Here is a 23,323-nt window from a genome sequence, read left to right on the forward strand (position 1 = left end):
GACAAAAACAAAGTTGCATAATAATGAAATGACGAATAATATGCGAACGTATAAAAGCAGGGACAATAATTATGTGGAAACACCTGTTATTTAAATATGTAGCAAAAATTGCATATGTATATATTTATTCCAATTGTGTTATATATATATATATATATATATATATATATACATGTCTAACTTAACATCTTTCAACTCAAATAAAACGAAATTTAATAGTTAATATTTACAATCATTATACATTTAATGTGATTGGTAACAATATATAGATTTTACTATTATAGGTAGACTTTTATTTCTAATTTACGACAGTAAAAAAATTTTTAATGTCTAAATTATTTTTACTTTTTTTATATTATTGGCTTCAAATACATAGTTCATCAGCTTGCAATTGTTTCATACATGTTATTACATTTAACTATAATTTAACTTTTGAACATTCTTTTAGATTCTGAGCGGAGCGATGAATGTATTGATTTTACCATGATGTGTGTTTTTTTTTTTTTTTTTTTGTGTCTGTCATCACGTTTTGGGGCAGTAAAAATGCTTCGATTTTAGACTTCAGTACCTCGTTCGATCAGAAAGTGAATCTTGTTGGTACTTTGGGGAGTCAAAAGTAAAAAATTCTTAATACTTTTCTAAATAATTGAGAAAAACAAACTAAAAATTAAGGGAAAAACGGGAAATTTTACGCACACTCATTTTTCGACAAAATCGATTTTGGTTTTTGATGTAACTTTAAAACAAATGATCATAGATACATGAAATTTTCACCTAATGTTTATATAAGTATATTCTATCCACCATGCAATTTTCAAAAAATTTCGACTTAAGTTGAACTATTCATAGGCATTTCAAATTTTCGATCATTATTAGTTTTTTTTAAATTAATATCCATAAAAATTTATTTGTTAGGCAGAAAAGCTTGAAAATTTAATACAAGGCTCTTAACATAATATTGTTACAATAGCAGTTGAAAAATAAAAGAAATTCATAGTCACAATTTTTTTTATAAGCATTCAAAGTTTTGATATCGACCAGAGTATAAGTTTAAAATACATTTTAACACCTTTTAAACGTTTTTGTTGAAAAAAAAACTAAACAATCTGTCAAAAACGTGTAATAGAGTAGCAGCTGATGTCTCAATGGTAATCAAAATGTTTAAATTAAATAAAATTTATTTAAAAAAATATATATATATTTCATGTATTTTCTGTGACATCAGCTCATAGAATTTTGTTTATAGCTAATAATTAATAATTAGGTAAATAAGCCACTATATAGTTATATACGATAATTATTATTAAAATCCAATAAATGGCTTATTTACCTAATTATTAATTATTAGCTATAAACAAAATTCTATGAACTGATGTTACAGAATACATGAAATATATATTTTTTTGTTTCATATGTTCTGCGCTGATATAATTCTAAGGCTAATATTTATATTTGCAACAACACAATCAAGGTTATACATCCGTAAATTTACAATCCTTCGCATTCTACAAAGTTTTGTATAAAGTAATTATTATTTTGTCACCAAAGTCGATAAAATGCTACCATAAATTAATTTCAACAAACCCGTGGCGACGAAAAGATGAGCAAGAGAGAACGTGCATTTAGTGCGTCAGTGACTTTATGGTAATGAGAAAAGGTAGGCTACACTAACCGTTGTGCTTTTGAAGCCAGTGTGTGTGTATGTGTGTAGGGGCTATGGGGTTATAACTGCCGAAATATCCGGAATCTCGACCTGGACGACGGCAACGGCAGCGGTGGTCACATAAAAGATATAGGGAGGAGGGGTCACGTCCGTATCGTCCTCGCCGGTTTAATATTCATGAGAGTTTTCTGCCGTTTTATCGCCCTCTTAGTGCAAATATTCGTCGCCTAAACACACACGTAATAATAATAACACAGCACAACCGTCATAAAAAGCTCTAACCACCTGGAACGATATTGCACGTTTGCGTTTGACGTACATAATACTATATACAAAATATGTACGTGCGTGTATATATTTAGGCACTATAAATATTTTATATTTAAAAAATAAGATACAAACTGTCTAAACACATTCGATAAAAATCATTGCTTGATTTTATATGTATATACTTAACGCTAATCTTACAAATGACGTCTGGCAGAAGTGATTTAATTAAATCTGACTTACTAGCTGCGTCTATAAATCAAAATATTAGTGACTTTGAGTATTATGTAAGTTGTATGATACATATATATCTGTATATACGATATAATATCCTTAGGAGTTAGGGGTAAAAACTTCAGAAATGTTTATTAAATTCTATAGAAACGAATTAAAAATATACCAACTTTCTTATATTATATGTGCTTAATCCTAGATATTCCCGATAATGTTGTGACTATAACATTAAGTTTGTTGGACTTAGTAAGCTAATCAGAACTTAATAAAAAATTTTAAAAAGAAAACACCACACGAAAATGTATTACTAACCAATAGGTAGGCAGTGAAACAAAATTTACAAGATCTGTTTTAACAGCATTGGATCAATATTCCTATTCTCTTTCCCGGCTTGCTCGTTGAATTATCAGTTATCACTAACAATATTTATGGATAATGATTTGTTTCATAAATGTTTGATACAATCATTAAAATAAACATTATCCAGTCAAACATATTTTAAATATTTAAACTTGTAATAGCATGTGATATGCTGACACGTTTTAATATATTAAATAAAAAAATAAATGAAATATTGTATTCTTACTTTTAAACTAAGATATCGTTGAAACCATTTAAAAATCAAGACTAACTAAAACTACCTATCATAAATAATTTGACTGTCAATTAACTAAAAATTTTCAACGATTAAAGAGAGGAATTAATCAATTTCAATTTTTAAAAATATTTCATACCTACATAACTTTATTGAAAACTAAATGTATTACTATACTTACTATACTCAATTATTGTGTTATTATTATTAATAATAATTAACCCACGGCAACATAGGCTATTGAATGGTTATTTTTTTAGTAGGTTTCTTAACTTTGAGGGAGGGCACAGTTTGTTTGGAACACATGTATGTGTGCTAATTGTTTTGCCACTAAGAACTCGAGTACTGGTAGTCACCCATCCGGGAACTAGTGGCAGCAGATAGTGCGTACATTCAATCACGTTTCGTGAATAAGTGTAGCAACCACTTCCGCAAGCCATACTTAACTCATTTAATTTTGGTTTAACAACTAAAACACATAAACTTATTAATATATTTTGTATTTATTATGCATTATGTAGTATAAAGTATTATTTCCATAATAATATATTAAAATTACTAAACGATTAATCAATTCTGAAAATCTTAAACTTAATTTTAAATTTTAATTTTAATGATCATAAAATGTCTTCAATTAAATTGAAAATAATTACTAGGTACTAATTTATTTTCAACAAAAAATACTGGCCGAAAGTCAAAATGTACTAGGACATCTCATTTGTCCTTCACTAATTTATTTGATTATTTTTTTTATGGTAGGCAATAACTAGTAAACAACTATATATAATGTTAACAGATAGACGTATTTAAAATGTAATTATGATAAAAATACCAAGCACTTTAAATTCAAACTGTAGAATAAAACTAGAACTCTGTCTAAAGCCAATAATATATAAAAAAAAACACTGCGAGCATTGTTAAGATACCGAGAATAACTATAGATGTTGGAAAAATTGCATGTAAATGGTAATATATTATATTGTTTAAATAACAATCTAAATAAATCAATAAACTTTAAGAACGATATATACGAATTACGAGGTACGTGGTGATAAGGAACAAACACTCACTATTTTGAAGTGTTATAATTTTTTTTAAATGTTAGTAATTTGAAACTTGAAGATGCATACAATTTTATAATTATAGAAAAATTAAGGTTAGGAGATACCCTTTACTTTAATGTGTTTCAATGAAACTATTTGACTTATATGTTCAATATTATTTAAACCCACATTTTTAGTCAAGTATTTTCATTTACATCATACCATTAAAAATATAGGTAACTTAAAGAAATCTAAACGATTTGTGTACGTAATATATAAATAGGTATAGTCATAATAAACAAAATAAGAAATATACAACAACAAATTGCTTGTAGGTACACAGAAAAAACTTTCACTATTAAAAACAATGAATCCTTTTTATTAAAACAATAATCATCATACATAATATTTATGATATACCATATATTATCAATGTATGTATAATTTTTAATTATGTCAATGGTTAGAATTAACTATATTAATTCAAAACATTAATTTGAATCTAACAATCCGCCGAACTTAGTACCTATAGCGATTTTATAATTATTTACGTGATATTCACAAACTTATTTAATATAATTTTTATTGTAGTCCCATGGGTCAAAATCGAAATATATAGCCAATGACAATTTTTCCTTAGTAAGTGTAATTTACCCCATAACAGAACTATGAAATCGAGCCAAAAACCTTATAAATGTGTACTGCATTGCCAAACGTAAACATAAATATGACCTTTAACCAATTGGCCATTACAAATAGGCCCATTTAAAGAGGAATTCTAGATTACCAAAACTAAGACATAATATTATACACACGTAACTAAGGATTTAAGTAAATCCAAACCACGGATTCGGCATTAAAATAAATCACCCAAAGCTTAATAGGTAATTGTAATGCTAATAGAGGGTATTTGTGTATATTCTCTTAAGTAAAATATAAGGACATTGGCATCAATTTAACATTAACCAAAAGACAAAATTAAATTCTATCAAGATATAGGCACCAAATCATATTTACCTAGAGTTAGTTAAAAGATTCAGAAAAATAAAATTCTAAAATATTTTATGAAAGTATTTAAAGTAAACAAAGTAATTACTAATTCTATACTATAATATTATACATTAGGTAGATAAAATGCTATCTACCTAATATAAAAAATTACATTTATTGATGAATAAAATGATTTCTTATTTATATTTAAATTATGTTGAGCAAATACACATAAATTATGTAGTAGGTATTAAAAAATAAGTATACATTTTTATTTCACAGCATATTAATATTTCACACTTATATAGACTAGAAATTTAATTGTTATGGCGCATTACTAGATACGTCATTTTTTGATATTCATAATCTTGTAGGTTTATTAGAGCGTAAAGAAAACTACCAACAATTGATAAAAAAAAGTTTTTCATCTATTTTTAACGAAGTCTATTTGGTTTACTTTGTAGTATTCCAATTAATAATATTTCTCAATTAGGAAAATCAAAAATACAAAAAATAAAAATATCTTGTGTTCAGGGGATTGACGAAAAACCTGTAACCAACACCGTATCTTTTTGTATTATATATATATAATAAATTGAAATCCAACCTAGCTTTTTTTTAATTAACTATATTATATACAATAATTAATTTAACAGAAAACATATTTTTTTCTACATATAGGTATATTAGAATGTTCTACCAACTTGTAACAAAATGGATTAAAGAAGTTTTATTTATTCTTTAGTTTGATAAAAACAGTCACGCACTCGGAATAAATTAAAACAATAAACAAATCAGAATATATAGGTATCTTAGTTTAAAAAAAAGGTATTTTTACCATAAACAATATTCTAAGAAATTCACCAAAAACTTCAATAAGTATTTTATTAAAAACAATGATTAATAACTCAATCAATGTTAAACACCGGTCTCCCTTAATTGTATACTTCAGTTGACAATGAATAAAAAAATTTTCAGACTAAAGTATAAACTAAATTAAATAATTCAAAATTAATTTATAAAAGCCAGAAGTAAATCATATTAATCTTTACAGGGATCTTTACCTACTCTATGTAAAAAGTTACAAATTATAGGTTTGTATGCTGTACCTTACATATTATTGTCTAATCTACTGGGAATAAGAAAAAACAATAAAGTCAAATAACAATGAACAGTGAACACAAATATAAAACTTCATAATAAAGATAAAAAAAAAGTTGAAAGAATACGTTACGTTACGAATAGGTTAGGCTGATTGGAGTTACAAAATATTAAAACATAAAAAGTACATAAAATGTTAGATTTAGTTCTTTATAGCTGGTTTTTGTTTAATATCCATACGTTTTTACTCTTTAAGTCTTTTAGAACGATAGCTTTTAACGAACGGCATAAAACATTTATACATAGACTGAAGGGTCCGTGATAGCGATTGGCCTGGGGCCAAATAAGGAAATGGTCTTTAAACTTCTAGAATAAGGGTTATACTAGGTGAATTATCCAGTGAATTATTTATAGGGAATCGTCAGAGTTCAAACGATAGTGGTGATGTTGCACGAAAATCATTTAGGAAAAGAGCATTATTTAATGACATTTTAATGGACATAATGCCAAAATAAAAAAAAAAATCGAAACAACTCTATGATCACGAGATTTTGATTTGAATTGTATAAGTAGGTACATATACATTCATCTTTTTTTTATTATAAAGAAGCCTCGGTAGCGAAGGCCATTAACTGATAATTTACATTTTTTTTATTCATAATATTAGTTTTACAATAATTATAATAATAATTTTTTATACATATCTGTAATAAATTTTCTATTTCTATAAAATTTCATCTTGATATACTAGCATAGTCAAGTATAGGTATATATATATATATAAGTGGTACGAATATAATTTTGTTTCTATGTTACTATAACTATAAAGTAGTGATATTTACCTACTATGTTTTTAATATTTACAAACAGCTATGTAAACAAAAGTAAGAAATAAATAAATAAAATGGAGTTACCTAATATATTATTATTATGGAAAATCAAATAACTTAATCGGGGAATTTGCTTTTACAGTACCTATCATCGAGTACTAATTAGAATGTACCTATGCAATGAGCTGGTTACTATGAGTGTTAAATTTTAACTATCATATATAATAAATCATCGAATAAAAAAAAATGATTCTGAAATCTGCACTAAAAAGATAGACGATAATCTATTATTGATATTTAAAATTTCAGTAAGAACTTATGAAAAACTTCCTAATACGTTTGCAAACTTAGAATTAAAAATGTTATAAAAACTAAACAAATTAAAAAATTACGAATCCCTATACCCATCGTGTGAATCTAAATATAACTATTTTTCAATATTATACTTTTCGGGTATTTGAAATACTATAAAGTGTAAATTAAAAATGGTCATATCTCGTTTAAAAATTAAAATATAAATAAAAGCTGGAGCTTGAGCACAAGTAATGATCATATGTAAAAGTTTAATAATATGTCAATTCACTCTAATATAAAAACTAACAGCTAACTATTGGAACTAATAAACGAACATTAATTTGCTATATTTAGGTACATATTATGTAATACATATGTAATACGGAGGCAACCTAGGAAACAACAAGCCACAGACTTCTATACTATATAACTATACTAGGTAATAAAGAAGTCTGTGCAACAAATGCAATAAATGCATGGATTACATCTTCTTAATTAAATTACGATTATCAAGCAGCTGTTGTTTACAAAAAATCCATAAAATCAATAAGAGGAATTTAACATATTATTTTGAAAATAATAGAATATGTGATTGCTGGCTGGTTCTATTTATATAATTTTAATAACTTTATATTATTCACAAAATCACAACCATGACGATAGCGACTGGTACCTACATAAGTGAAGTATGTATCATTTTGCTGAAAATGAAACTGTACCAATTCAATCAAGAATAATGTCACAACTCCAAATATAAAAATATGTTTGAGTGGTGGCATTATTCAAGCGCGAAAGTGACAAAAATATCCAGGAATATTAGAGGTTTAAATCAGTTCTAGTGAATTACCAAACAAAATTTTATCACATAGAGCAAACAATTCAAACCAATCAAAATCCGAAAATCGACAATTTTGAATGTTGACAATATTCTTTAAGTAGTGCGATAATAATATATATAACCATATCCAACATTATATTCGTATTTTAATTCACGATATTTATTTAAACTTATTATTTTTCATTCATATGTGTAGGAACATCAACATTATGCTCCTAATTTATTCAAAACTGTAAAAGCATGCAATTACAATCATAATATGTTACAGTTATGATTGCCTAATTGTATAAACGAATTAAAGATTATTTTCAAAAAAGTTAACAAGCTTTTTGATCGATAGACAAAAATTTTATCAATACAAATCGAAAACATAGTAAATTGAACATAGACTAACGGCCTAACATATACCTTTCATATACCCATAACCTAACCGTTTTGTATAAGTAAATTATAGTGATGGAAAATTTCGAAAAATGTTTAATTTATTCCTACACACTAGTTTGTCTAAAAAATGCTATTATAAGAATTTGATACAAATTTAAAGTCTACAATAATTCTCTAAATATTTTGTTTTCTGAATAACACTATACTAAAACTATAAAATATTATACTTGTTATATTAAAATAGTGTTATATGCAACATTGAACTTGCTGCACGCCTGCGTCCATCACAAACAACGCACTTTGGACGACAATACGACATCATAAGTATTGTATTTACTTTTCGTTTCAGTTGTACTTTCAAGTCATCATATTATCTTATGATTTGACAAAATCAGGCAATTTAGACTAAAACAGATGACATAAATTTCTAGTTATATTATGGTTTTCTTTGTATGTTGTTTTCCTAATTACCTAGGTACTTATTACAAAAATAGAAGGAAAGTAATAATTGCTTATTTTCGACCCATGTGCATTGTACAGCATATGTTTTTACACCATAAAGACTTAAGTAACAACTAAATTAAAAATTCAACCAAACCCCATTCGTTATGATAGATTACTTAATGCAAATCTATTTGTTTTATCACTATAACTTGAATAACAACAAACAACTAGCTCATCATTGAAAACCAATACATTAAAACTCTATTCAAAGATATATTCACTACATTCCAATGAATGATCACTATATTTTGAATTCTTCAAAGAAAGTTAAAGTAACTAGATACATAGATATTGGGTTGATGATTTTTGATACATCTCATTTCTTCTATGCCTACATAAAAAATTTAATATTTAAAAGTAGGTAATGGCAAATCATTAAATTTAATTTAATATATAATTAAGCTAACTTCTCGGCTAACTTACACTCATCTACAAGCATGCCAAGTTTTGTATATCTATAAATTATAGCTATAGCCTATCTACCTATACTACATAGGTATTGGAATGTATAATTCAGAAATGAAATACAACAATATTGCTACATTATCCAATTAAAACACAATTTATTAATGAAGTACCTATCTATTAAAAATATTCATGGAGACTTGCAATAATGTAATATTTTATAAAAACTTCCAAGTATTTTAGTATCACAAATTTTAACATAGATACTAAAATTGATATTACTAAAGCAATAAATACATTCAAATTCCAAATTCTTAACAATAGATGAGAAATATTGAATGATAAAAATAAAATGCAAATGTATGCCAATACTTATGGTACCTAATAATAAAAAAAATTAAATAATAAGCCTGAGCCCTGAAGTAACCAAACAAATAAATTTCTTAATGGATACAATAGCTAAGTAATGGGTGAACATTGAATAAGTATAAAATAAATACATATTCTATGTAACCCAACTAGAAAAAAATATTATTTTATAAAAATTAAAATACTGATAACAATTATAAAATAAAAAAGTTAATGATAATAAATTAGTGGTGGTCAGGTGATTTTGTCATGAAGGGAGGGATATAACTGATTTTTTAACATGTATTATTTAATTATTAAAAATACTCGTATAATTTATGGTTATCAGAACATAAAACATTGAAAAAAATTTGATAGAGAATTCTATCTCACTTACCCTCAATGTTTGACAACCACTAATAAATACTTAATAGGTATATGGCAGTATTAATATTTTTCAAGGGTTGTTTACAGCATTATTAATTGGATAATATCAATTAGGTATTATCATTCCAAATTAGGAACATCTAATATTCTTGTCTTTTAAGAAAATCTTTTAAATTAGACATGAATTTTAATGATTTTTTTTTATTACATTTTCTAAATACTTTCAAAAAATCCTGAACCCTATAATATCAAAAATACGTACTAAGTTTGTATAATCATAAATTTTTGTTCTACAAAATCCTTCTGAAACCCATATGGACCTATGGTATTCAATTATGGGGAGTTGCATAACACATTAGTTATCTACAAAATACAAACATTCTCATCTATGGTATCATTTTGCATAATAACTAACGCACCCTTCTATGTTTCATTCCTTACTCTACTCTCTGATCTTGGACCAGAGTATCATCATGGCCAGACTGAGGGCCTGCCAGGGGCTCAAAGTATGGAGTATGAACGGGGGCGCATAATTTGATATGATTAAATTTGAAAATCTAGGGAGGGGGCGCAAATTTTTATTTTGCCAGGAGCGCCGCTATTGATCAACCCAACCCTGAGTATTATCAATATGGCCTCATTCTCTCACATTACAAACCACCATTGTCCACTTTTTCTTGCACTTTTAACTCAGAAAATATTCCTAGTAACCTACCAAAAAGACTTAAAAGGCACTGATGTTGCACTTAATTTGCTAATCTGGTAACTTAAAAATAAATAATACCAAAAAATGTATTTTATATGTATAGTAGCCTAACAAATATCTTAAGTGTAACTGCTGGGTAATCACTCCCATCAAAAATTCACTACCAATCTTTTTGCTCATATGCTTATTGTAATTATGTTTACAGATTATATATTTCTCCAATAAATGTTTAAAAAATAACTTGGTATTATTTTAAATTACTAGAGGCGCTAGTTATATGACTTTTGAAACATGTCGTCCTCCTATAAATAATAATTTACAAATAATAAAAAAAATATATATTTTAACGTAAGACAACCAACAGCTTTCTCATTTTATACTTATATTTAAAAAAATAAATATGAATTATTTAGATTTATACTTATTTTATGACATAAATTATCTTAATAGTTAAATAAAACTAACGATGTTGTTCTTGGTTGTTGGTTATTTATTTATAATCAATGGCAATTGAATAAGTATTATACCTATATAATTCAACTTTAAAGACTTAAATAAGTAATGACAGTATTACACTAATAATAAACAAAAGATAATGTTTATATTAAATAATAATCTAGTATTTCAATGGTGATATAAATTATTAAATAACAAAGTTTATAATTAATGTTATCTTTCACACAGGAAGCGCATAATACTTATTGACAATAATTTCATATATACTCATAAATGATAAGTTATAAGAAGCCATAGGTTTAGAACTTAAGAGTTAGGTAGGTACTTAGGAATTAAAAATGTTTATGGCTCTTTAAAAAAACATTTTAATAGTTATTGAAATGGTGACTAAAAACAGAATTTATAGCTTAAATTATTAATTAACTAGGTACCTATTCTAATTGATAAAATATATTTTATTGTTTGTCTTATTTTGGTATTACAAAGTTTAATATGGACTAAAAAAGGTTATAAATTAAGACAATACCACCTAGATTATCCAAATGATAAAATAATCATGGGAAACACAAAGTAGCCTATAGAATAGTTCAAAAAGCAAAACTAACTTAATAAAAGCGTGCAAACATGTGTTGATAAACCAAGAAAATACCAAATATTACTACATAGATAATGCTAGAGATGTACAATATGAGACTAATGAGTTAGACTCTTGAGTAGATTTAACTAATTAACTTAGAAGACGTTGAGATATCTTTTTAGCAAGTACATGATTATAAATACTTCAGGGTCAACATAAATAAGAAGCACAACAGGAGCTTTATACAAACTGAAATATATATCACTTTTGCTGTACCACATATTTCTAACTCAGAACAGACTACATACTGTACCTACATAGGTACCTACTTAATACTAACAAATTGTAAAATGGTGTGCAGTAAATTAAAAGTAAGTAAAAAAATTATGATCTAAACAATAACAAAATTATATTCTGAATAGTGAAGAGGTAAGTTACCCAATTTTTTTTTTTTTTCTTTACTCATTTCGTAACAACTGTTAGTGTCTATACCAGTCTAATAACAAATCTAATAGGTATAACAGTAATAATATTGTTAATTATCACTTAACTATTAGTAAATAATGATCCTAGAGGTAATCATGCATTTAATGTAAATATAGGTATACTAAAGTAGGCAGTTATGTCCAACATTACTACCTTCAAATAAACAATAGGTGATATCTATTTTTTATATAGACAAAAATGGGAGCAAAAATATATCCGTGAAGAATGAAGGATAATTAAGTATTTAATAATAAAAATAATATTTTCTTCTCAGTATAAATTAATACTTGCAGGTATTTAACATAATTTTTCAATGGCACTTACTAATTAAATGACAAGTGAAAGTCTCAAAAACACCTAATAGGTGTACGTGTACCTATTGTATACCAATGTCCTATATAGCCTTTAGACTAGACATAACTAGTAGGTATAGGTCGTTATCAATATTTGTAACTAAATCTAATGTGAATTCATGTTTTTCTGTAAGATTATCAATCTATAAGTCACATAATATTATAATATACAATATCTATAATCTATAGGTAGTACAAGGCTTTTGAAATATTGAATAGTTAGCCTACTTAAATAGTATTGTATTGTATCAAAATGATGACGTGCAGCTTAAGTATAACAGTAATTGAAAAATCAAAACGTTATTGTTTGTTATGGGGTTTGTTACGACACTCGGACGAGGATTTCGATCGCCGAAGGAACGTTTTAAAAAAAAGATAAGGAGGGAAAAGTGAAAAGTATTTTATTTTTTTATTTACTCACCACAAGCGGTATTCGGGTGCACTCGGACCCCTTGCAGAGACGTTTGGTCGACCAGATCCAAAACATAGACGAGCTTCGCGAAAAGACATGATTGTCATTGAATGCGAGTAAAAAATACACGAACCATCGAAAAAGTTTAGAATTAACGAACTTGCGACACTAATAACCGTAATAGTAATTAAAATAATGTTAATAATATTATTTTATGAGGTCCTAACGATTCGAAACGAAAAAAATGAAAAGAAGAGTGAATAAAGAGAGCGACAGTCAAAGGAAGTAAGACGACGACAACGACGACGACGACGACGCCACGACGGACTGATCGCGCGCGGTGCACACGGACGGGACGAAACGGTTGCGGGACCGAACGTGTGCGGTGTACTTGTCGCGAACCCGTTACGATTTTGTACGGCCGTGTGTGGTTAATGGTTATGTTTTGTGTACTTGTGTTTGTACGGTGCGTTGGGTGAGCCGCCAGAGCTGAGCGCAGCGCCACCAGTCGCCGCCGTGCTCAGCAGCAGCTGTGAAACAGGTTACGACGAGCAAACAAGTGGTTATCAAAGAGTGGATGACGATGACGTCACCATTTTGGCGACGGTTGAGGAGACGGACGGACCGACGGACCGACCCACCGGGGGCACAGACGCCGTCTTCGACCAGTGCAGCCACTAGCCTAGCCCCACCACCGGTGGCGACGTGCACGTGTAGGGACGTCATGGTGTAATAATAATTTCTTCAGCGATCGCAGCGACAGCTTTGTAAAAATATAAATTATAATATTGTAACAATGTCAGTTTCACTGTTGGTTACTACTTGTTACTAATTAGTATACATATGTGGTCGCGGCTATCGTGATATATTGTCATGTTTTGTATTTTTGTCACCAACACTCAACAGCGTTATTTGTTTTTTCCACTGTAAAACAGAGGTGAAAACACATTCGAATTTATATTACAATTCAGCGACATTAATAACAGATTCTATTTTTCGAAAATTCTCCACGCCGTGCCTTATGTAGAATTATATGTCGCCAAACTCCGTCCATAAGACAGTGATTACATTAGGATTTGCGAGGCTCTAAATATGCTAATAATATGCTAGGTACAAATAGTTATATTTATTGTACTTAAGTAGTTAAGTAATTGAAACATATACTAAAAAATTTTAAACACGTATAACATAAATATATTTGTCTCCCCCCCATCTCAACTGATTTCAAATTTCGGCGTTGATTCATATTTATTAAACATCATAATAGGTAATAGCACATTTCTGATTTCTACGAATGCACGATCGAAATTTCTTAATTTCTAACAAAATATTACAAATTACTAAAAGAATATTTCAATCTCAACAATCTTAACTATCTTAAGGAAAACCTAACCTAACCTAACGTAAAAATAACTTTTTATTGGTGGATTATTAAGTAGGTATGCATGAACTGTTCAAAGTTGATTAAGAAAAACGAAAAATTGATCAATTGAGACAAACATATTTTCATAAAATCTTATCATTAATAAATTATAATTTATTATTAACTAGTGTGTGTCAATTGTGTCACATAATAAGAAAAAATGTATAAAAAATAAGTACAAGTAGCTAGCCGCGAGGTCCTCACAAGAGTACGTGAGTAGTCTCGGGCAGTGCTCTTCTCGCCCCCGATTCATTCGTTCGGCACCGCAAGACGCATACCATTGTTGGTCATTATTATAGACAATGACTTATTTTGATTGTATTCTGCAGTCCACAGATTGTGTGCTGATCGTCTGAATGAAATAATTTATTAGGAAAGCTTATAGCAGTGAAGCTTTTATGGCGGTGGCAATGGGGATGGATTCACCCATGCCCTTTTTTTTGCTTTTTGCAATTCAAAAAAAAAAAAAAAAAAAATGATATTCTGATGAATATTTGTATAATACTATAGAAAAAATTTTTGTATTGATATTTCAGCACTTGTCCGTGTACATAATTTAACTGTTTTATAAAACGATACGTATATCTACATTTTATATGTAGGTATTGACAGTTACAAACTTACAACTCGTTCACGTTGCTGTGTACTACAAAGCCTGTATTTATCAAATAAATGGCCAAGGAAAAAATAAAAAATTGGGCCTATAATTTAAATAAAGAATAAATATATTATACAAATACAATATGAATATCAAAATAATAATTTATTCTTTACAAGCACTTGTCAATAAATAAAATTAAAAAAATATAAAATACAATTTTTTGTGATAAATTATTGAAAAATTTTTTTCTGGCTTTTTGTTCGGAAAATGCATTTATAATTTCATCAAATTCAATACTTGCCGTGACATCGCTTTCTATTGAAAGTATATTCCTAAGCCATCCAAATTTTCTTGACCCATTGATGACCTTAATCTGTTTTTTATTCTTTTCAGAAATGTAAACGATCGTTCACTTGTACAATTAGTTATTGGCATTGTTAAAAATATACGTAAACATGTTTCTAAATTTGGAAACGTATGTTCTATTTTCATATTTCTTATAAACTCTAATTGATCGGTTAGCGTTATTGTTGTGCTATTGTTGGTAGATGAAATCTTTGAAATTGAATAAATTCATCTACGAAGCTTTCGGCGTAGGGTTAGGGCGTAGGGTTAGGTTATGTTAGGTTTTATTATTATTCAGTAGGTACCATACGAATATTTCAAAGCTTATAGCTTATAAGAACATAATCAATAATAATATATCTTAATCTTATATCATAGGTATTATTATGAAATGAACAAATATTATTTTTATTATTCTCCCCCTATCATCTTTCTTATTACTAAATTTATTCTATCTGCTAGTTTCTTAATTCTTGCATTATTGTATATTAAACTACTATTGTATTTTTGTTTTATGTATATTTCATTATGTCATTTGCCTTAGACAAAAACAATAAAAATACATTTTTATTTCACCAAAATAATATATTAAATACCTAGTAAGCGTTAGTCACCGGTGGGCCCCTTGGCCGCGTGGGCTCAAGACAAAATATGTCTATTTTGTCCGTGCGTAAATATGGCCCTGTGTGTACATACAAATTCCTTAATATTAAAATAGTATGCTCAAAATTGTTAGTGATTTCACTTTAAACGGCGAGTAGCTAACGTCAATAATTGTAATAATAATACATTTTGATTTCGAAAAAATATATATGGAATATTCTAAATATATTTATAGTGTATTTTGTTGTAATACATTATGTATACAATGATAATGTGTAATCAAATATTATACACCTACATGGCGCCTATTCATTTTTAGAACGTTCATATACGCATATTATACTATTTATACTAATTATGTAATAATGTTCATTATTATTGTACGCTCAGTGACTATAAGTACTTCGACATTTGAATTTTAGACTTTTCACAGTTACCTATTGTTGTAAATAGTAAATTACTGTGATAGAGCGATTATATTGTAATTTCAGTACTCATAGTACTCATAGTAGCCGATTAGTAGGTATACTCGTATACTAAATAGTAAATCTAATACTATATCATTCATATTGCATACCCACATAGGTACCTAGCCAGTTATCCATTTCTTCATTAAAGTTTAATATGATGTTTAAATATCACTATTATAAGCGTGAATTATGAAATTGAAATATTTTTAATAAGCTATTATAACATACATAAGTATGTATAAAAAAAAACTTTATACCTCATAAAATAAAAATTTGAGTTTTGAACATGTTGATATAATTATAATTTAAATGCGTAGGTATTTACATATTTCAGTATATTAGAAAATCACCTTTAGGTAGTAGTAATTTATGCGCTTATTAAAGAGGATTAAATCCTTTATAATAAATATGAGGAGTGATTCTGGTCACTAAATATTTACATGATTTTTTTTTAAATAATGTTTGAATGCCGCATAATATATTTTTATATATTTGAAATAAGGATTTTGTTTTAATAAAATATTTAATCTGAATTAGGTAACTTATGCTAACATGTACCTGCTATACCTATGTTATACTTATATAATAATATATATATACAATTTATAAAATGTTTGTAACTTATTTTGTGTGGATGATGTAAAACAATTATTAAAATTTAAGTTAATATTGTGGGTGAAAGGGGGAGGGGCAATGCCCCCTCGAGTACGTGACCACTGGGTAAATTCATACCCCCCTTCAAGAAAATCCTATATACGCCTTGGGCATATAAGGTATGACTATATTATATTATCATTAATTGTAATATATACTTTTAGTATAGTATTTATAATCAATGATTGTATATTATGTTATGATAAGTAGGTGTATACCTATATATGTGTACCTATATGAGTTATGTCTTATGAACAAAAATATATAAATATATGTTTGATTGTTTGAACACGTTCAAAGCGTTTTTATGTGGGTTGAGGTGATTAAACCGACATCTGGTATCTATTATATTTATTTGGTCATTAATTTATTCATTTAAATGTATCTTGAAAATATTGTTGTAATAATTAAATTGAAGAGAAATACATCTATAACACTATTTTGTTGTATAATATATATTTTTACAATATATAAAAACAATTTTAGCATGGTTTGTTGATTTACAGCTCTCCGGATACCGGTTTATTTTGCCGCAAGCATAATATATAGGTACATCCTAAATCCACTTTTTTACAAATGTAGGGGGGTCATGGTCTAATGTCTAAATTCACCCTAGCTGTTAATAGGTACTGAATACAGTATTTCTAAAAACTTATCAGTAATAAATAATAATAATAAATTAAGCTTGGATGATAACAAAAATGTATAAGCATAAAATCTTATCAAAGCTTAATTTATATAGGTGATATTATATTATACCTACAGTTATTTTAGAATAATACTATTATGAGTTATGACACAACCTTATAGATTCAATATTATCCTAAATTCTTAAAACAGATATAACTACCTATGAATAATTAATTATTATGTGAACATGTTGCTACTTACTAGCTAATTATGTTATACCTATGTGTAGGTTATATACACTATATACAGGATGTAATAGAAAGACAAACCTAGAGCTGGGATTTATATTTAATAAAAAACCAAAAATATGTAGTATAAAATAAAAAATATGTACCTACTAAGAAAATTTTTAAAATTTTAAATTAAAATACAATTCTAAATAATTTTTGAATAATACAATTTATTGTTTTTATGTCTAATTAGTTTAATCTAAAAAATATAATAATTTGTGATACAAAATTAAAAAATATGTTGTTAAATTGAAATACGATTTATGTTTAATCAATTTAAAGTGAAACAATGACAAACTATATATTGTTTTAAATTTTCAAAATTAAATGTACTTTAGGTGAAGATGTTTTCATATCCACGTGAACACGCGAACTGATAGTCTGATAGGTACTGTTGTAAATGTCATCAAATTCTCAAAAATCATATTTTTAAAAAAATTATTGCGTTCCGAATAAATTTAACCAAAAAAAATATTGAATTTAAAAAAACCTATAAAATAAACTACTTGACTCAAATTTTTTTTATAATCAGATTCACAAATAGGCTATTTTGAATTTATCCAACATTTTTTTTAATTAAATTAATTTTTTTTTCAGTATTAAAAAATAAAACAAAAAATGTATAAGACATGTAGTGCTAGGTTCACTTAATGAACAAAAAAAAAAAAATAAAAAATATTAATGTGAAAAGAAGTTAGTCCAAAAGCCAGTTCTATCTGTTACACCTTGTATAAACTCTGTTTTTCAAACTTTATTAAATATTAAATATAGAAAATAATATACCTAAATTAAATGTAAGTTGTGTACTTTTGTAGTAGCGCAGAGAGACTACAACCATCGTTTTTTTTTATCGACATTATAAATATTATTAATATGTGGGACTTAAATTTAAATCCCTCTAAAAATGTGGGCAATTTGTGGCTTTGATTTTTACTGCAGATACGCTGCCACGTGAAATCGAGTTTATGGACATTTCAATAAAGATAGGACTTTTTTGTCCCCGGAAAATATTGGCTATTTTATTTACCATATTATATTATGTGAACTAACAAGTTTCTGTAGACGAAAAGTATTTTCAAGTGTCAAGGCAGTCAGGGACTACCAATCATTTTTTATTTTTAAAAAAACTTTAATCAATCGAGCTTATTCAATTAACTGAAAAAAAAATTGAACCACATTCATTAATGAATTTTTGGGATTATATTTGTGAGTCACGCTATAGTTTTATTCAAAGATATTAATAATAATCATAAAAACCGTACGGTGGCAGAGCAGAGGTTCCATAATAGTATATAGTCGGATGTATATCATGCAGTATATTTTTAAAAAGAGAATAAGGACTGAAGCAATATTGCCTCAGTCGACCATTTCAATAAACCAAATCCGTCACTATATAAAGGACCCCCGGCCATTAAATTCCAAAACGTGACGCTGAATACGAATAAAACTAATGCCTACGCCACGTGTGCATCAGCATCATGCACGAAAACTAAATGATAAATTAAGTTGGATAAAATAAATTACATTTATAACTCACCCAACAACGCATCTCTTGTATTTTGTCATCTGTTTTTGGCCGTTGCTGATAGTCTATCTGTATTATAACCGTTTATTATGTACATAGCTTACATAAGATTATATAAATACAATTATGGTATAATTTCCATGTATAGTTGCCTAATTTAATTGATGCAGTAAACAAGTTAACAGTAGTAAATAGTAATAGGGAGCAGGGGCGTACTGAAAGTGCATGATTTCATCAACAACTTCAGAAATTAAGTTTAACAACTGTTTCAAGTGTGCATTGAGTTTAGATTATTCAACGCTAAATGGTAGGTACAATTGAACTGATTCAAAACAAAAGCACTGCATCATATATTATATTTAAATTTATTGTGTAGTAATTATTACAATATTATTATAGTGATTAACTTGTAAGTCAATACCTAACTATAATTCGCAATGTATCGACGCGCGTAAGTGTGAATATTGCGATGATAACGTTGTGCCTAAATTGTGTATTATAGAGTATAATATTGTATTATTGCTCGAAATTAGACTAAATATATTACATTGCTTTTTAGAATTTGACTTCGAGAAAAGTGCCTATTTTCATAGCCGAAATTTAGAGGAGAGGAGGCTTAGAATCTAATCTCTTAGAAACTTATCTCTTCTAATATTAAAATTATTACTTCCGACAATTTGTGTTTCAATTGAAGTGTTAAATCCTTCTTTAGTTATTTAATCTAAATAATTTATTCAACGTCGTTTGAAGAAATTATTTTCTTATAAGTCTAAAAAACAATTCATTATCCATGTGTCTTCCATAGTAGATAATATTGGATTTATCCACTGGTCACTACCCAAAGAACAGAATATCGTAATGCTCGTTCGTCCGTTATTATTAGGTACCAGTAAGGCAGTAAATAATTGCGATTGTTTGTATCTACCTATACATACTAAATATTGTTATAACAGTAGTATCCAAAGTAAATAATTCTTACTATCAAGTATTAAAAAAATAAGAAGCTTTTGAAATAGGTAACAAAATATATAGGTCAATGATTATTTTAATTTTAATTAAACATTATATTAAAGGAGATCCAAATAAGAATGAATATTTTACAATATATTTAGAACACAGTTATAAACTAAATGTAAGTTTATATTTATTAAATATATATACATTATGTTTGTTAGAAAAAAATTAAATTTCTTGTAGAAGCTAATTATTATTATTTTGTGATATACAGTAGTATAGCTAGTATAATGATATGCTCATCACATAATATCACGAATTCATGATAGTATGTTGTTAAACTATTTAATAAAATAAATAACAGTCAAGTTGCCGCACGCAAATAACTGTTAAAAAAACTTAAAATCCAAAAAACACCATTAATCACTGAAAAAAGGAACGAGTTACATTATTTGGTCACATAAGAACTTATACGTAGTTGTGAAAATCTGGTGCAACCAGTGGCGTGCCCAAGGGGGGAGATTAGGGGTTATATCCCCCCCCATTGGCTTTTTTTTGTTAACTTCAACTTATTAGATATTATCATAGACATATATAAACATTTATATATGGATATGGATATTACTTTTAAAATTATCAGTAATAAATTATACTGATTATAGATCAGTGATTATGTATTCATGTTCATGAGCAATAAATCCTCTAAGTAATAATTAATAATTAATTATGTTTATGGTAAGATATAAGATAGAATGATGGATCATGCTTATCACGTAGACTAAAAGTATAAATATAAATGTTCGTATGGAATAACGAATAACTAGGTAAGTTGTTTTTAAGGATAGTTTTCTTTTGTATATTAATTATTTTAATAAAGGTTATAAATGTTTTTAGTTTAATGTTGTCATTTTATTTAAACAATAGTGTATAGTGTGTGGCTATTTAAATTAATTATAATTGTAGAATGATACTTAATATGCATAAATGTACATACCTATGTTTAGCAAATTTTTGTGTTTGAATAACCATGATTAATTTACATGTACCTACTTTTACTAAAAAATGTATAACAAATATCCCTCCCCATTGAAATTTCCTGTGAACGCCGCTGGGCGCAACACGTGTGATCTATATTGTGTGCCGCCAGAGACAAGGGATGGTTCAATGAGGGTATTTGTTACCGAGGACAACAAGTCTTTGGAAACACAGAGGTTCGTTGATGAGGCCGCCTTGACCGCATGTCTCCTCTCGTCAGTGCACAGTGCACGAGCATCATTCACGAGTGCATAAGCACCAATCACCACTTTAACAACCATCCACGAGTGCACGAGCACCAGCCAAATCAACCACATCGGATCGTGCTAGCGACGACTGGCCTTTTCCATTTTAACGAAAATATATCAGAGTTGTATTTACCTACTTACCAATTTTTTTTTTTACAGGACCCAGGTACGTTCTAAGAATTGTTGTGCCTTTGTATTTCATTGTGGGATCCCTTGAAGAAACTGATCCACGGGCCTTTGGTGTGCCATATAATGTACATCAGATATCAATGATCATATGTCGGATATGTAACTGCACCTGTCCGAAGTTGATATTCGCTCACTGCCCGCCGAATCGATCGCTATGCATCGAGTTTTCGACGAGTCATAAAAAATTGCCTGACCTGAAGAATCGTGTTGGCAACTAAGCCACGGTCTGGCAACTCAGTGATACAACATCAGTTCAATGTCGAACACCACGCAGCAGATTATGGCTTCTGCGGGTGATGCATCCGCTCGATATTGGATTGCCACCTCGATGGTGCTTGAACTGATCGATTCACAGTCTGCCGGCGACTCAATGCAAATGGTTTCAGTCGAGACAATATTATATATAATATAATATTAGTATTATAAATATTATTATATTTTGTATATTATACAGGGTGTCCCGTGAGGATGTACCCATTGCGATATCTCCCGAAAGAAATTGTGATATCGAAATTCTGGTTTTGTAATAAAACTCACAAAAAGAACTACAATTGTTTCATATTTTAATTTATTTTAATGTTTTGGTAAAAAATTAAAAATATTTTTTATATTTAATTATTTCCAAAAAAAATAAAGACAGCCATTTTGTAGAGTTTATTTTTCAGAAAATATTGTTTTTAATACGTTTCAAAATTTTATTTTCATCAATTTCCTGATATTTAATATTTATTTTAGTTTCAAGAAAAATTAGGAATTATTTATAACACCATATTGGGCATAATGTTATCTAACATGTGGCCCGCCCCGCCGCGCGCATTCCTATACAGTCGGCCGAATACTTTCCGTGTTCCTAATAACTAATAAGTAATAGTTATAAATTTATAACCATATTTTATTTCTTCAAAACTAGAAAAAATATCAAAAATCAAGAAATTAATAGAAATAATGGAAATAAAATTTTGAAACGTCAATATTTTCAGAAAAATAAACTCTACAAAATGGCTGTCTTTAATTTTTTTGGAAATAGTCAAATAAAAAAATATATTTTTTAAATTTTTTACGAAAACATTAAAATAAATTTAAAAATGAAATAATTGTAGTTCTTATCCCTGTGAATCTCATTATAAAACCAGAATTTTTATATCTCCATTATTTCGTGAGATATCGCGATGGGTAAATCCTCGCGGGACACCAGCTATAGTATAATATATATTTATTTATTTATATTACATATTAAAATTATTATATTATTATGTTATAATTTATATTATTATTATATTATTAGTATGGAGTCCATAGTCGAGACCGAGACACCGGCCATATCTTGTTACCGCTGCAAGTTCAGCCGACCATAGCAACCACCATCGTGGTAAAACCGCGTTCTTGTACCGGATGAGACGCGCAGTTCTATAGGCTATCGATGCCTCGAACACCATTGCAGCGTGGTAATGATAGTTCAGTCGACATTGAGTATTAATTGTTA

The 23,323-nt window shown here is 27.9% G+C and overlaps 1 protein-coding gene across 1 annotated transcript in view; it reads right to left on the minus strand.

Annotated features, from left to right (window-relative positions):
- Nucleotides 1–13,304, minus strand: part of LOC107171226 (uncharacterized protein CG43867) — a 93,116-nt gene extending 79,812 nt beyond the window's left edge. The window contains exon 1 of the mRNA XM_089225679.1: nt 12,883–13,304. The gene's annotated coding sequence lies outside the window, so the exon portion shown is untranslated. The remainder of the gene's footprint in view (nt 1–12,882) is intronic.
- Nucleotides 13,305–23,323: the final 10,019 nt, after the last annotated feature.

This window comes from Diuraphis noxia, unplaced genomic scaffold (genome assembly GCF_037042655.1).
Source record: "Diuraphis noxia isolate RWA-SAM2 unplaced genomic scaffold, SU_Dnox_SAM2 contig0004, whole genome shotgun sequence".
NCBI classification, from domain to species: domain Eukaryota; kingdom Metazoa; phylum Arthropoda; class Insecta; order Hemiptera; family Aphididae; genus Diuraphis; species Diuraphis noxia.